Genomic DNA, 12,500 nt, shown 5'->3' on the forward strand with positions numbered 1-12,500 from the left:
AAGCAATTGAATTTACCACAGGTGGACTCCAATCAAGTTGTAGAAACATCTCAAGGACGATCAATGGAAACAGGATGCATCTGACTGAGCTCAATATCAAGTCTCATAGCAAAGGGTCTGAATACTTATGTAACTAAGGTATTTCTGTTTTGAATGTTTTCTAAAATTGCAAAAAATGTTTAAAAACCCGTTTTCACTTTGTTGTTATATGGTATTGTGATGTCATTATGGGGTATTGTGATGTCATTATGGGGTATTGTGATGTCATTATGGGGTATTGTGATGTCATTATGGGGTATTGTGATGTCATTATGGGGTATTGTGTGTAGATTGATGAGGATGTTTTATTTAATTTAATCCATTTTAGAACAAGGTAACGTAACAAAATGTGGAAAAAGTCAAGGGGTCTGAATACTTTCCGAAGGCGCTGTGTTGAACTGCAGAGTGAAGGAAAATCAGCCTAAAAGAATATGTGGGCACTCCTTCAAGACTTTTGGAAAACCATTCCAGGTGACAACCTCATGAAGCTGGTTGAGAGAATGCCAAGAGTGAGCAAAGCTGTCATCAAGGCAAATTTTGGCTACCTTGAAGAATCTCAAATCTCAAATATATTTTGATTTGTTTAACACTGCTTTGGTTACTACATGATTCCATATGTGTTATTTAATAGTTTTGATGTCTTCACTGTTGTTACTCAGAAAATAGTACAAATAAAGAAAAAACCCTTGAATGAGTCGGTGTTTTCCAAACTCTTGTCTGGTACTGTATATATGTATATAGGTGTTTTCCAAACTTTTGTCTGGTACTATATACACTACAGTTTAAAAAAGTTTGGGGTCACTTAGAAATGTCCTTGTTTTTGAAAGAAAATCACATTTTTGTCCATTAAAATTACGTAAAATTGATCAGAAATATAGTGTCGACATTGTTAATGTTTTAAATGACTATTGTAGTTGGAAACGGCAGATTTTTTAATGGAATATCTACATAGGCCCATTATCAGCAACCATCACTCCTGTGTTCCAATGACACGTTGTGTTAGCTAATCCAAGTTCATATTTTTTTAAGTCCAATTGATCATTAGAAAACACTTTTCAATTATGTTAGCACACCTGCAAACTGTTGTTCTGATTAAAGAAGCAATAAAACTGGCCTTCTTTAGAAACGTTGAGTATCTGGAGCATCAGCATTTGTGGGTTTGATTACAGGCTCAAAATGGCTAGAAACAAAGAACTTTCTTCTGAAACTCGTTGGTCTATTCTTGTTCTGAGAAATGAAGGCTATTCCATGCGAGAACTTGCCAAGAAAACTGAAGATCTGGTACAACGCTGTGTACTACCCCCATTCACATAACAGCACAAACTGGCTCTAACCAGAATAGAAAGAGGAGTGGGAGGCCCCGGTGCACAACTGAGCAAGAGGACAAGTACATTAGAGTGTCTAGTTTGAGAAACAGATGCTTCACAAGTCCTCAACTGGCAGCTTCATTAAATAGTACCCGCAAAACACCAGTCTCAATGTCAACAGTAAAGAGGCAAATCCGGGATGCTGGCCTTCTAGGTAGAGTTACAAAGAAAAAGTCAATCTCAGACTGGCCAATAAAAAGAAAAGATTAAGATGGGCAAAGAACACAGATGACGGACAGAGGAAGATTGGAAAAAAGTGTTATATGCAGACAAATCTAAGTTTGAGGTGTTCGGATCACAAAGAAGAACATTTGTGAGACGCAGAAAAAATGAAAAGATGCTGGAGGAATGCTTGACGCCATCATGGTGGAGATATTGTGGTTGTCTGGCTCTGCTTTGGTGGTGGTAAAGTGGGAGATTTGTACAGGGTAAAGGGGAATTTGAAGAAGGAAGGCTATCTCTTCATTTTGCATCGTCATGCCATACCCTTTTCACTGCATTTAATTGGAGCCAATTTCCTCCAACAACAAGACAATGACACAAAGTACAGCTCCAAACTATTAGAACTATTTAGGGAAGAAGCAGTCAGCTGGTATTCAGTCTATAATGGAGTGGCCAACACAGTCACCGGATCTCAACCCTATTGAGCTGTTGTGGGAGCAGCTTGACCGTATGGTACGTAAGAAGTGCCCATTAAGCCAATCCAATGGGTGGGAGGTGCTTCAGGAAGCATGGGGTGAAATCTCTTCAGATTACCTCAACAAATTGACAACTACAATGCCAAAGGTCTGCAAGGCTGTAATTGCTGCAAATGGAGGATTCTTTGACGAAAGCGAAGTTTCAAGGACACAATTACTATTTCAATTAAAAATCATTATTTATAAACTCGTTGACCTTCTTGACTATATTTCCTATTCATTTCGCAACCCATTTCATGTATGTTTACATGGAAATCAAGGACAAAGACTCCAAACTTTTGAACATGTTTAAATAATATTCCCATCAGTCCTATAGCTATTTACCTGATGTAACTTCCAAGATTTTACCATCCAGTTTTTGTTCTCTAAAACTGTCCTCTGCTCTAGGGCCAGTGTGGGCTGCGTCCCAAGTATTCCCTATGTAGTGCATAACTTTTGACCAGGGCACATAGGGCTCCGGTAAATGTAGTGCATAACTTTTGACCAGGGCACATAGGGCTCCGGTAAATGTAGTGCATAACTTTTGACCAGGGCACATAGGGATCCGGTAAATGTAGTGCATAACTTTTGACCAGGGCACATAGGGCTCCGGTAAATGTAGTGCATAACTTTTGACCAGGGCACATAGGGCTCCGGTAAATGTAGTGCTATACAAAAGGAATAGGGTGCGGTTTGAGACGCAGTCGTAAACTCAACTTCATAGTGTCCCTGTGGTCTGACTCAGTGTTGTGGTACAACACAGACAACTATTCAATACTATACATTCCCAGGACCCAGGTAGAGTGTGGGCACTGAAGCATTGTAACTCAACTCTCTACACTTACAGCTCTCTCTCCCTCACCCTCCCTCTACCTCCCACCCTCTCCCTAACTCCCTCCCCTCTCTCCTTCCCTCCCTTCCTCCCTCTCCCTTCCTCCCTCCCTCACCCTCCTCCTAACTCCCTCTCTCTCCCTCCCTTCCTCTCCCTAACTCCCTCCCCTCTCTCCCTCCCTCCCTTCCTCCCTCTCCCTTCCTCCCTCCCTCACCCTCCTCCTAACTCCCTCTCTCTCCCTCATCCTCTCCCTAATTCTCTCCCTTCTCTCCCTCCCTTCCTCACCCTCTCCCTAACTCCCTCCCCCCCCCCCTCTCTCTCTCCCCCCCTCTATCTCTCTCTCTCTCCCTCTCTCCCTCCCTCACTGGTCATGCATTAGTCATAACTGACATTTATCGGTCACAATTATCTCCCTATAATGGTTTTCTCTGAAAGAGAGAATCAGCATCTCTCTAGACTAGAGCCCAACATAGTATCCAACAACCTACAACCTAATACATTTCAAATCAGGCCAGTTGGCCAGTTGACCTGTTGGCCAGTTGGCCAGTTGGCCTGTTGGCCAGTTTTCCAGTTGCGGGTTGTTACAGTCGAGTGTAATGATGTGAAGGGGAAAAAAACATAGCTCTCAGATAAAAACAATCATTTGGAATTTGTCCCAAATTGCACCCTATTCTCTATGGGCCCTGATCGAAAGTGGTGCACTATGTAGGGAATGGGGTTCTACTTGGGATGCAAGCCTTGGAGATATAAACAGGACAACAAGACAATTTCAGCACCGTCCACTAATGAAGATGAACCATGTCGACTTGGCTCCTGAGGGAAATGGTTGGGAAGTTGTTTTGCTATAATGGCTACCATTAAAACTCATTCAATAGCAGCTGCAGGCAGTGGCAGTTATTTTAACAGCAGCAGTTAGCGGCCATCTTGTTTTCCAACTGCTATGGACATTGTCTCGCCAGTTGGGACCACCAAGCTAATTTTGTCTGACCATTATCAAAGGACAAACAGAGAGACTTCTTCACTAGGCTAGACACTGAGGCCATGCACACAAACACACACACACACACACACACACACACACACACACACACACACACACACACACACACACACACACACACATTAGACACTAGACAGGCACACATTAGACAGACACTAGAAGCAGGCAGAAGGTGGATGGCAGACCCAGATTTCACCTTTATTTAACCAGGTAGGCAAGTTGAGAACAAGTTCTCATTTACAATTGCGACCTGGCCAAGATAAAGCAAAGCAGTTCGACAGATACAACGACACAGAGTTACACATGGAGTAAAACAAACATACAGTCAATAATACAGTATAAATAAGTCTATATACAATGTGAGCAAATGAGGTGAGAAGGGAGGTAAAGGCAAAAAAGGCCATGGTAGCAAAGTAAATACAATATAGCAAGTAAAACACTGGAATGGTAGTTTTGCAATGGAAGAATGTGCAAAGTAGAAATAAAAATAATGGGGTGCAAAGGAGCAAAATAAATAAATAAATAAAATACAGTTGGGAAAGAGGTAGTTGTTTGGGCTAAATTATAGGTGGGCTATGTACAGGTGCAGTAATCTGTGAGCTGCTCTGACAGTTGGTGCTTAAAGCTAGTGAGGGAGATAAGTGTTTCCAGTTTCAGAGATTTTTGTAGTTCGTTCCAGTCATTGGCAGCAGAGAACTGGAAGGAGAGGCGGCCAAAGAAAGAATTGGTTTTGGGGGTGACTAGAGAGATATACCTGCTGGAGCGTGTGCTACAGGTGGGAGATGCTATGGTGACCAGCGAGCTGAGATAAGGGGGGACTTTATCTAGCAGGGTCTTGTAGATGACATGGAGCCAGTGGGTTTGGCGACGAGTATGAAGCGAGGGCCAGCCAACGAGAGCATACAGGTCGCAATGGTGGGTAGTATATGGGGCTTTGGTGAAAAAACGGATTGCACTGTGATAGACTGCATCCAATTTGTTGAGTAGGGTATTGGAGGCTATTTTGTAAATGACATCGCCAAAGTCGAGGATTGATGATAACAGATAACAGCATATTATGGCTTAATTGATTTGCTCGTGTTCTTGGCCATTAGCACATTCACTACCCAATTAACTGAACCCCCCCTTGTTGTTTAGACCTGGTTACTTCCTGTTCCTGTTAGAGGATCCACCCGGCCTTATCATCCACCCGTGACCCCCTTTTACAGTGTGTCCCCATGACAACCGTTTGACCCCACCAGTTGACCCCACCAGTTGACCCTACCAGTTGACCCCACCAGAGCTATGGATGAAGACATGCGTCTCTTCGCCCATTGGTTTCGTTCCCATCCCCGTTATAACATGTTGGTGCTTGAATATGTTATGCTGATGACTAACACTGGAAACTACTTCTGAGAGTTGGTGTTCTGTGTTTTCATGTGTTTGTCACAGTGTTCATATTAGGACAATCATCTCCTCCTGAAACTGAGGCTGGCCTAATTATATATATATATATATATATAAATAAATAAATATGTATATATATATATATATATATATAATTAGGCCATATATATATATATATATATATATATATGTATACACACCGTATTTTTGTTTGTTTGTTTGTTTACCTTTTTGAGAGAAATTGTTATTTACTTCTGATACAGCTGACGAATGCTTTGTGTTCTGTTCTGTAGCGTTGTCTTTCAAGTACGTGTTTTATCGGGCTCTTTAGAGAACCTGGTATTGTTCTGTTCATTACGGTTTGACACTAATGTGGATGCTGTTGTTTCTCCCAACTTTAAACCTGATAGGCTGATGATTTCTTTCTATGTAACAATGCTCAATCTGATAAATGTATGGTTTCTGTGAATGTAACTATGACGATTTAACAGGATGTTTCTGAGAATTCTTCAATACCGGGGGGGGGGGGGGGGGGGGGGGGTCGTGCTTCTCTAGGTATTGTGATATTCTGGAAACAAAATACAACCAAATTGTATTTAGAATTGACTTTATGTTTGGGATATTCCCTACTTCCTGTATGTCTTGTGTTAGAAGATAATGTAAATATTGCTAATATATAAATGTTCTGGGATGTAATGAAAATTTAAAAACTACAGGGGAAAAATGACTAGTCTTTTCTTCAATCTTGAAAAATAAAATCTTTCTCTGTGGTTTGTATGCAGATTTCTGTTGTTAGACAACTATGAATATAGTGTATTTTGTGACCTCAGTGAATCCAGAATATTTTCAAAAACAAAGCCAACCTCGAACACAAATACAAAAGATGGTTATGTTTGGCTAAGTGCTTTGTGAGTATGTGATTTGGTGCTTGCACTGCCCGGCTTCCACAAGGAAGTGTACATAATTACCTTGTTCAGGATGAGAGAGAAGGTCATTAATTGGTCTATTGATCCTGAATCCATTAGCATGCATCCCAGAGAGTACCAACCGACCCACTTACAAATCACAGTCATACCTCACCACCCCACCCACCCACTTACAAATCACAGTCATACCTCACCACCCCACCCACCCACTTACAAATCACAGACATATCTCACCACCCCACCCACCCACTTACAAATCACAGACATACCTCACCACCCCACCCACTTACAAATCACAGACATACCTCACCACCCCACCCACCCACTTACAAATCAGTCATACCACCCCACCCACCCACTTACAAATCACAGTCATACCTCACCACCCCACCCACCCACTTACAAATCACAGACATACCTCAGCACCCCACCCACTTACAAATCACAGACATACCTCACCACCCCACCCACCCACTTACAAATCAGTCATACCACCCCACCCACCCACTTACAATTCACAGTCATACCTCACTACCCCACCCACCCACTTACAAATCACAGTCATACCTCACTACCCCACCCACCCACCCACTTACAAATCACAGTCATACCTCACTACCCCACCCACCCACTTACAAATCACAGACATACCTCACTACCCCACCCACCCACCCACTTACAAATCACAGTCATACCTCACTACCCCACCCACCCACTTACAAATCACAGTCATACCTCACTACCCCACCCACCCACTTACAAATCACAGTCATACCTCACCGCTAAGTGTATCTTATTTAACTTCAGTTTGCAGTGTGGACAAGTTACAAAGGCTCTTCTTGACTTGCCATGTATGTTGTCATTATTATATATACTATGTCTAGGCTGTGTAGACTCGCTGTGTGTAACTAAGGGAATGGCATCAACAATACACATTTAGAGCCAAACACAACAAGGTAGACATTAAAGAAACACAGAAAAAATCTACGATCGAATGGATTACATAACTGTACATGTAAACTCAGGCTTACTGCTCAAGCAGGCAAATTTGTCCAAATAAGATTCCCTCATTGTGAGCAATTTACTAACTCACATGCAAATGGGTGATAATTAATGATATGCTAACATCGGTGCTGTAGTTGGTCATATAAAAATATACCACTGCAATGGTATAACATGAATATTACAAAGTACATTATGTATAATGACAGTCTCACTTCTTTCCATGGTTTGTATTTGTATCCATGTAGGCTAGGTTCGATTAATATTCGCTTTCATTGACGTTGATACCTTCGACTTTTACCTCAACTTGGGTGACCTTGAAGGAGACGTTTACCTCAACTTGGGTGACCTTGAAGGAGACGTTTACCTCAACTTGGGTGACCTCGAAGGAGACGTTTACCTCAACTTGGGTGACCTTGAAGGAGACGTTTACCTCAACTTGGGTGACCTTGAAGGAGACGTTTACCTCAACTTGGGTGACCTTGAAGGAGACGTTTACCTCAACTTGGGTGACCTTGAAGGAGACGTTTACCTCAACTTGGGTGACCTTGAAGGAGACGTTTACCTCAACTTGGGTGACCTTGAAGGAGACGTTTACCTCAACTTGGGTGACCTTGAAGGAGACGTTTACCTCAACTTGGGTGACCTTGAAGGAGACGGGAAGGGTTTGGGTTAAATGTGTTGGACTCCGTACACTTTGAGCCCGGCCCCCGACGTTTGACTCCGCCCACATTGAGCCCGGCCCCCGACGTTTGACTCCGCCCACATTGAGCCCAGCCCCCAACGTTTGACTCCGTCCACATTGAGCCCGGTACCGAACTGCACACTGCAGTCAGGGGCTTCTCGTGATATTAACCTACCCTGTGACACCAGCCTTTAGCCTTTGACAGACAGTGAATAATGCATGCTGGGTATTATGGTAAAACCTTTCCTCTCTATCCAGGGCATCCCAAATGGCACCCTATTCCATTAATAGTGCCCTACTTTTGATCAGGCCCCATAGGACTCTGGTCAAAAGTAGTGCACTATGTAGGGAACAGGATGCCATTTGGAACGTATCCCATGTCTCTACTGGGAGACTACACAGCACAGGGGCGAGTCTAAAGGAATCTAAAAGGATCTAGTCTCTCCGTTACGCCCATTGCCCTGCATCTCCTCGCCCTGAGAGGGTTTGCTTAGCACAGTAACACTAAGGTTTTCATGCTTTCTTTATATCCTCAGCTTTTATCCCATTTTTGACACACAGGATTTCAGGGAGGGAGGGAGGGAGGGAGGGAGGGAGGGAGGGAGGGAGGGAGGGAGGGAGGGAGGGAGGGAGGGAGAAATACCTGAAAGAGACAATTTTCCCCTAAACCCTGGGGAGGGGGGGAGGAAGAAGGGAGGAAGGAAGGAGGGAGGTATTTATCAATTGAGGGATAACAGAGCAAAATGAATGCACACACACACACACACACACACACACACACACACACACACACACACACACTGGATAGGGAAGAAAACTCTATGATGAGATAGTCCAAAGGAGTATGCATGCATCTACTGAGTCAGCGGGTAGTAGTCAGTAGGTAGTAGTCAGCAGGTAGTAGTCAGCAGGTAGTAGTCAGTAGGTAGGAGTCAGTAGGTAGGAGTCAGTAGGTAGTAGTCAGCAGGTAGTAGTCAGCAGGTAGTAGTCAGCAGGTAGTAGTCAGCAGGTAGTAGTCAGCAGGTAGTAGTCAGCAGGTAGTAGTCAGTAGGTAGTAGTCAGCAGGTAGTAGTCAGCAGGTAGCAGGTAGTAGTCAACAGTCAGCAGGTAGCAGGTAGTAGTCAGCATGTAGCAGTCATCATATAGCAGTCAGCATATAGCAGTCAGCATATAGCAGTCAGCATATAGCAGTCAGCATACAGCAGGTAGCAGTCAGCATGTAGAAGTCAGCAGGTAGCAGTCATGCACTATAGAGACTATAGTCTCGGATTTAGCCCAAGCAGTCTTGGTGGGGAAACATCTATAAACACTGCATTTCATAAGCCAACATTCCAACTAGCTCTCACAGATTCACTGCAGAATGTGACGTTTATGTGTGAACGTAAAATTGGTTATGTTTAGACATTGATTTAAAGTTAAGGGTTAAGTTTTAGGATAGGGTTAAAAAATTAAAAATAAAAATTCCTTGCATTGGGGATTGAACATGCGACCCTCAGATCCAAAGGTTGCGGCTTACGCAAATCCACCACCCCCCAGTCCACAACGCCCTAGCAAAACCCAAGCCTACTTGATGGTAATAGCACCACTTGCCTCTAGCATGCTGGTTTTGAAGGCATCTCGATGTCCTGAGGACCTTGACGGACGTCACATTTGGAAGTGGATCTTGAGCGACCTGGCTGAACATGCAACCCCTTAGCAATATGAATGAACCTGTTTGGTAATGAACAGTAAAGCAACTAACATCAACACGGCTCATCATGGCTGTGAATTTGCTGTTGATGCTACAAGGGACGGAGAGAATTAGAGACGAGAACAAACTTGAACATGAGGAAGTTAATAGGAAACCCAGCCCAGAATACAAGCAATTAGCATGCAGGGCTGATTTCTGCGAGTGTGAACTTTGTTGGAAAATAACATTAAAAGTACGTTGTTGTATTGTGTTCAATTACCACATCATGATGTTTTAATGCACAGTGTACTGCTGTGTTAATGAGTTCTCCTCTCTCTTTCTACACACACACACACACACACACACACACACACACACACACACACACACACACACACACACACACACACACACACACACACACACACGAAAGGCTAAAGCAGATACACACACAGATACATGCAGGCAGGATACACACACAAAAACACTGGGATCAACCGGTCTCCTGTGGACACACAAACACTGGGATCAACCTGTCTCCTGTGGACACACAAAAACACTGGGATCAACCGGTCTCCTGTGGACACACAAACACTGGGATCAACCTGTCTCCTGTGGACACACAAACACTGGGATCAACCTGTCTCCTGTGGACACACAAACACTGGGATCAACCTGTCTCCTGTGGACACACAAACACTGGGATCAACCTGTCTCCTGTGGACACACAAACACTGGGATCAACCGGTCTCCTGTGGACACACAAACACTGGGATCAACCTGTCTCCTGTGGACACACAAACACTGGGATCAACCTGTCTCCTGTGGACACACAAACACTGGGATCAACCTGTCTCCTGTGGACACACAAACACTGGGATCAACCGGTCCTCCTGTGGACACACAAACACTGGGATCAACCGGTCTCCTGTGGACACACAAACACTGGGATCAACCGGTCTCCTGTGGACACACAAACACTGGGATCAACCTGTCTCCTGTGGACACACAAACACTGGGATCAACCTGTCTCCTGTGGACACACAAACACTGGGATCAACCTGTCTCCTGTGGACACACAAACACTGGGATCAACCTGTCTCCTGTGGACACACAAACACTGGGATCAACCTGTCTCCTGTGGACACACAAACACTGGGATCAACCGGTCTCCTGTGGACACACAAACACTGGGATCAACCGGTCTCCTGTGGACACACAAACACTGGGATCAACCGGTCTCCTGTGGACACACAAACACTGGGATCAACCGGTCTCCTGTGGACACACAAACACTGGGATCAACCTGTCTCCTGTGGACACACAAACCTCTATCCAAACATGGGCTGGTGAGGGAAAAACCTCATCCTCTTTTCACTCCATATCTTCTTTTTTTTTGTGTGTGCAGATTCATCTGTCTAGTAAACATTTCTGCTCCAAGTCCAGCGAATAGTTTCTGTCAGTTTCCCAAAAGGCACCCTATTCCCTAGTATTCCCTATATAGGGCAACTGGTCAAACGTAGTGCACTATTATAGGTAGTAGGGTGCCGTTTGTGATGCAGACTCTGTCGTCCAAGTCGATGAAATTCAAGGAAGCCATTCAAGAGAAGATGATGACATGGAAAGAGAGAAGGAGAAACAGAAAATGACATGGAAAGAGAGAAGGAGAAATAGAAAATGACATGGAAAGAGAGAAGGAGAAATAGAAAATGACATGGAAAGTGCAGAAAAAAAGCTAACTAGCTCTTTGCTTGGCTAGCTAGCTAGCTGCTTGGCTGAACACAGAACAGCACACTGTTCTCCGATTAGCTAACTGGATCAGTCTCATTAAAAAAACTGTTGAATCTTGGAAACTCACAGCCTGTATTGGCGCCCCCGACGACAGATCTTATGTATCTGAACTGGGCTTAACTCTCTGCCCATCTGCCTATAAAACAACGGATGGTATTCAGAGCAAAAACTTCCACAGTGCAGATGATTGTCTGTGTATGTGGCTCTACCTATATAGATTGTATAGCTTACAGTACCAGTTTAAAGGACACACCTACTCATTCAAAGGGTGTTTCTTTATTTCTATATTGTAGAATAATAGTGAAGTCTTCAAAACTGTGAAATGAATGAATGAATGAATGAATTAAATAACAAATATGGAGTCATGTAGTAACCAAAAAAGTGTTTAAAAAAAATCAAAGTATATTTTAGATTTTAGAGTCTTCAAAGTAGCCACCCTTTGCCTTGATGACAGCTTTGTACACTCTTGGCATTCTCTCAACCAGCTTCATGAGGAATGCTTTTCCAACAGTCTTGAAGGAGTTCCCACATATGCTGAGCACTTGTTGGCTGCTTTTCCTTCACTCTGCAGTCCAACTCATTCTAAACCATGTCAATTTGGTTGAAGTCGTGGAGGCCAGGTCATGTGATGCTTACCTTTATGTCTGCATATTGTATAATGCTACAGCTATTGTTATTTTGTTGCAGAATGTGCTTTCAATTTGAATATCAGCAAGAACTCTCAATGGAGCCGGATTTGGGGTAAAATATGACAATTTTAAAACATGTAGAGAATAAGAAATCTATCTAGCCCAGCTAATGAGACCTAATCTCAGACAGCGACCACCCCACCCACACAGACGTAGGACCAGACAGCGACCCCCCCACCAACACAGACGTAGTACCAGACAGCGACCCCCCCACCCACACAGACATCCACCCACCCACACAGACGTAGTACCAGACAGCGACCCCCCCACCCACACAGACGTAGTACCAGACAGCTTACTCAATTGAACCAGCCATTCATTCTAACAATACACCTTTAGCCCCGTCCAGTTTACAGTTTGGGTTGGGACACCTCTTCCTCCTCCTCCTCCACCTCCTCCTCCTCCTCTTCCTCCTCCTCCTCTTCCTCCTCTTCTTC

The sequence above is a fragment of the Oncorhynchus kisutch genome, linkage group LG21 (assembly GCF_002021735.2).
Source record: "Oncorhynchus kisutch isolate 150728-3 linkage group LG21, Okis_V2, whole genome shotgun sequence".
In the NCBI taxonomy this organism is placed as follows: Eukaryota; Metazoa; Chordata; class Actinopteri; order Salmoniformes; family Salmonidae; genus Oncorhynchus; species Oncorhynchus kisutch.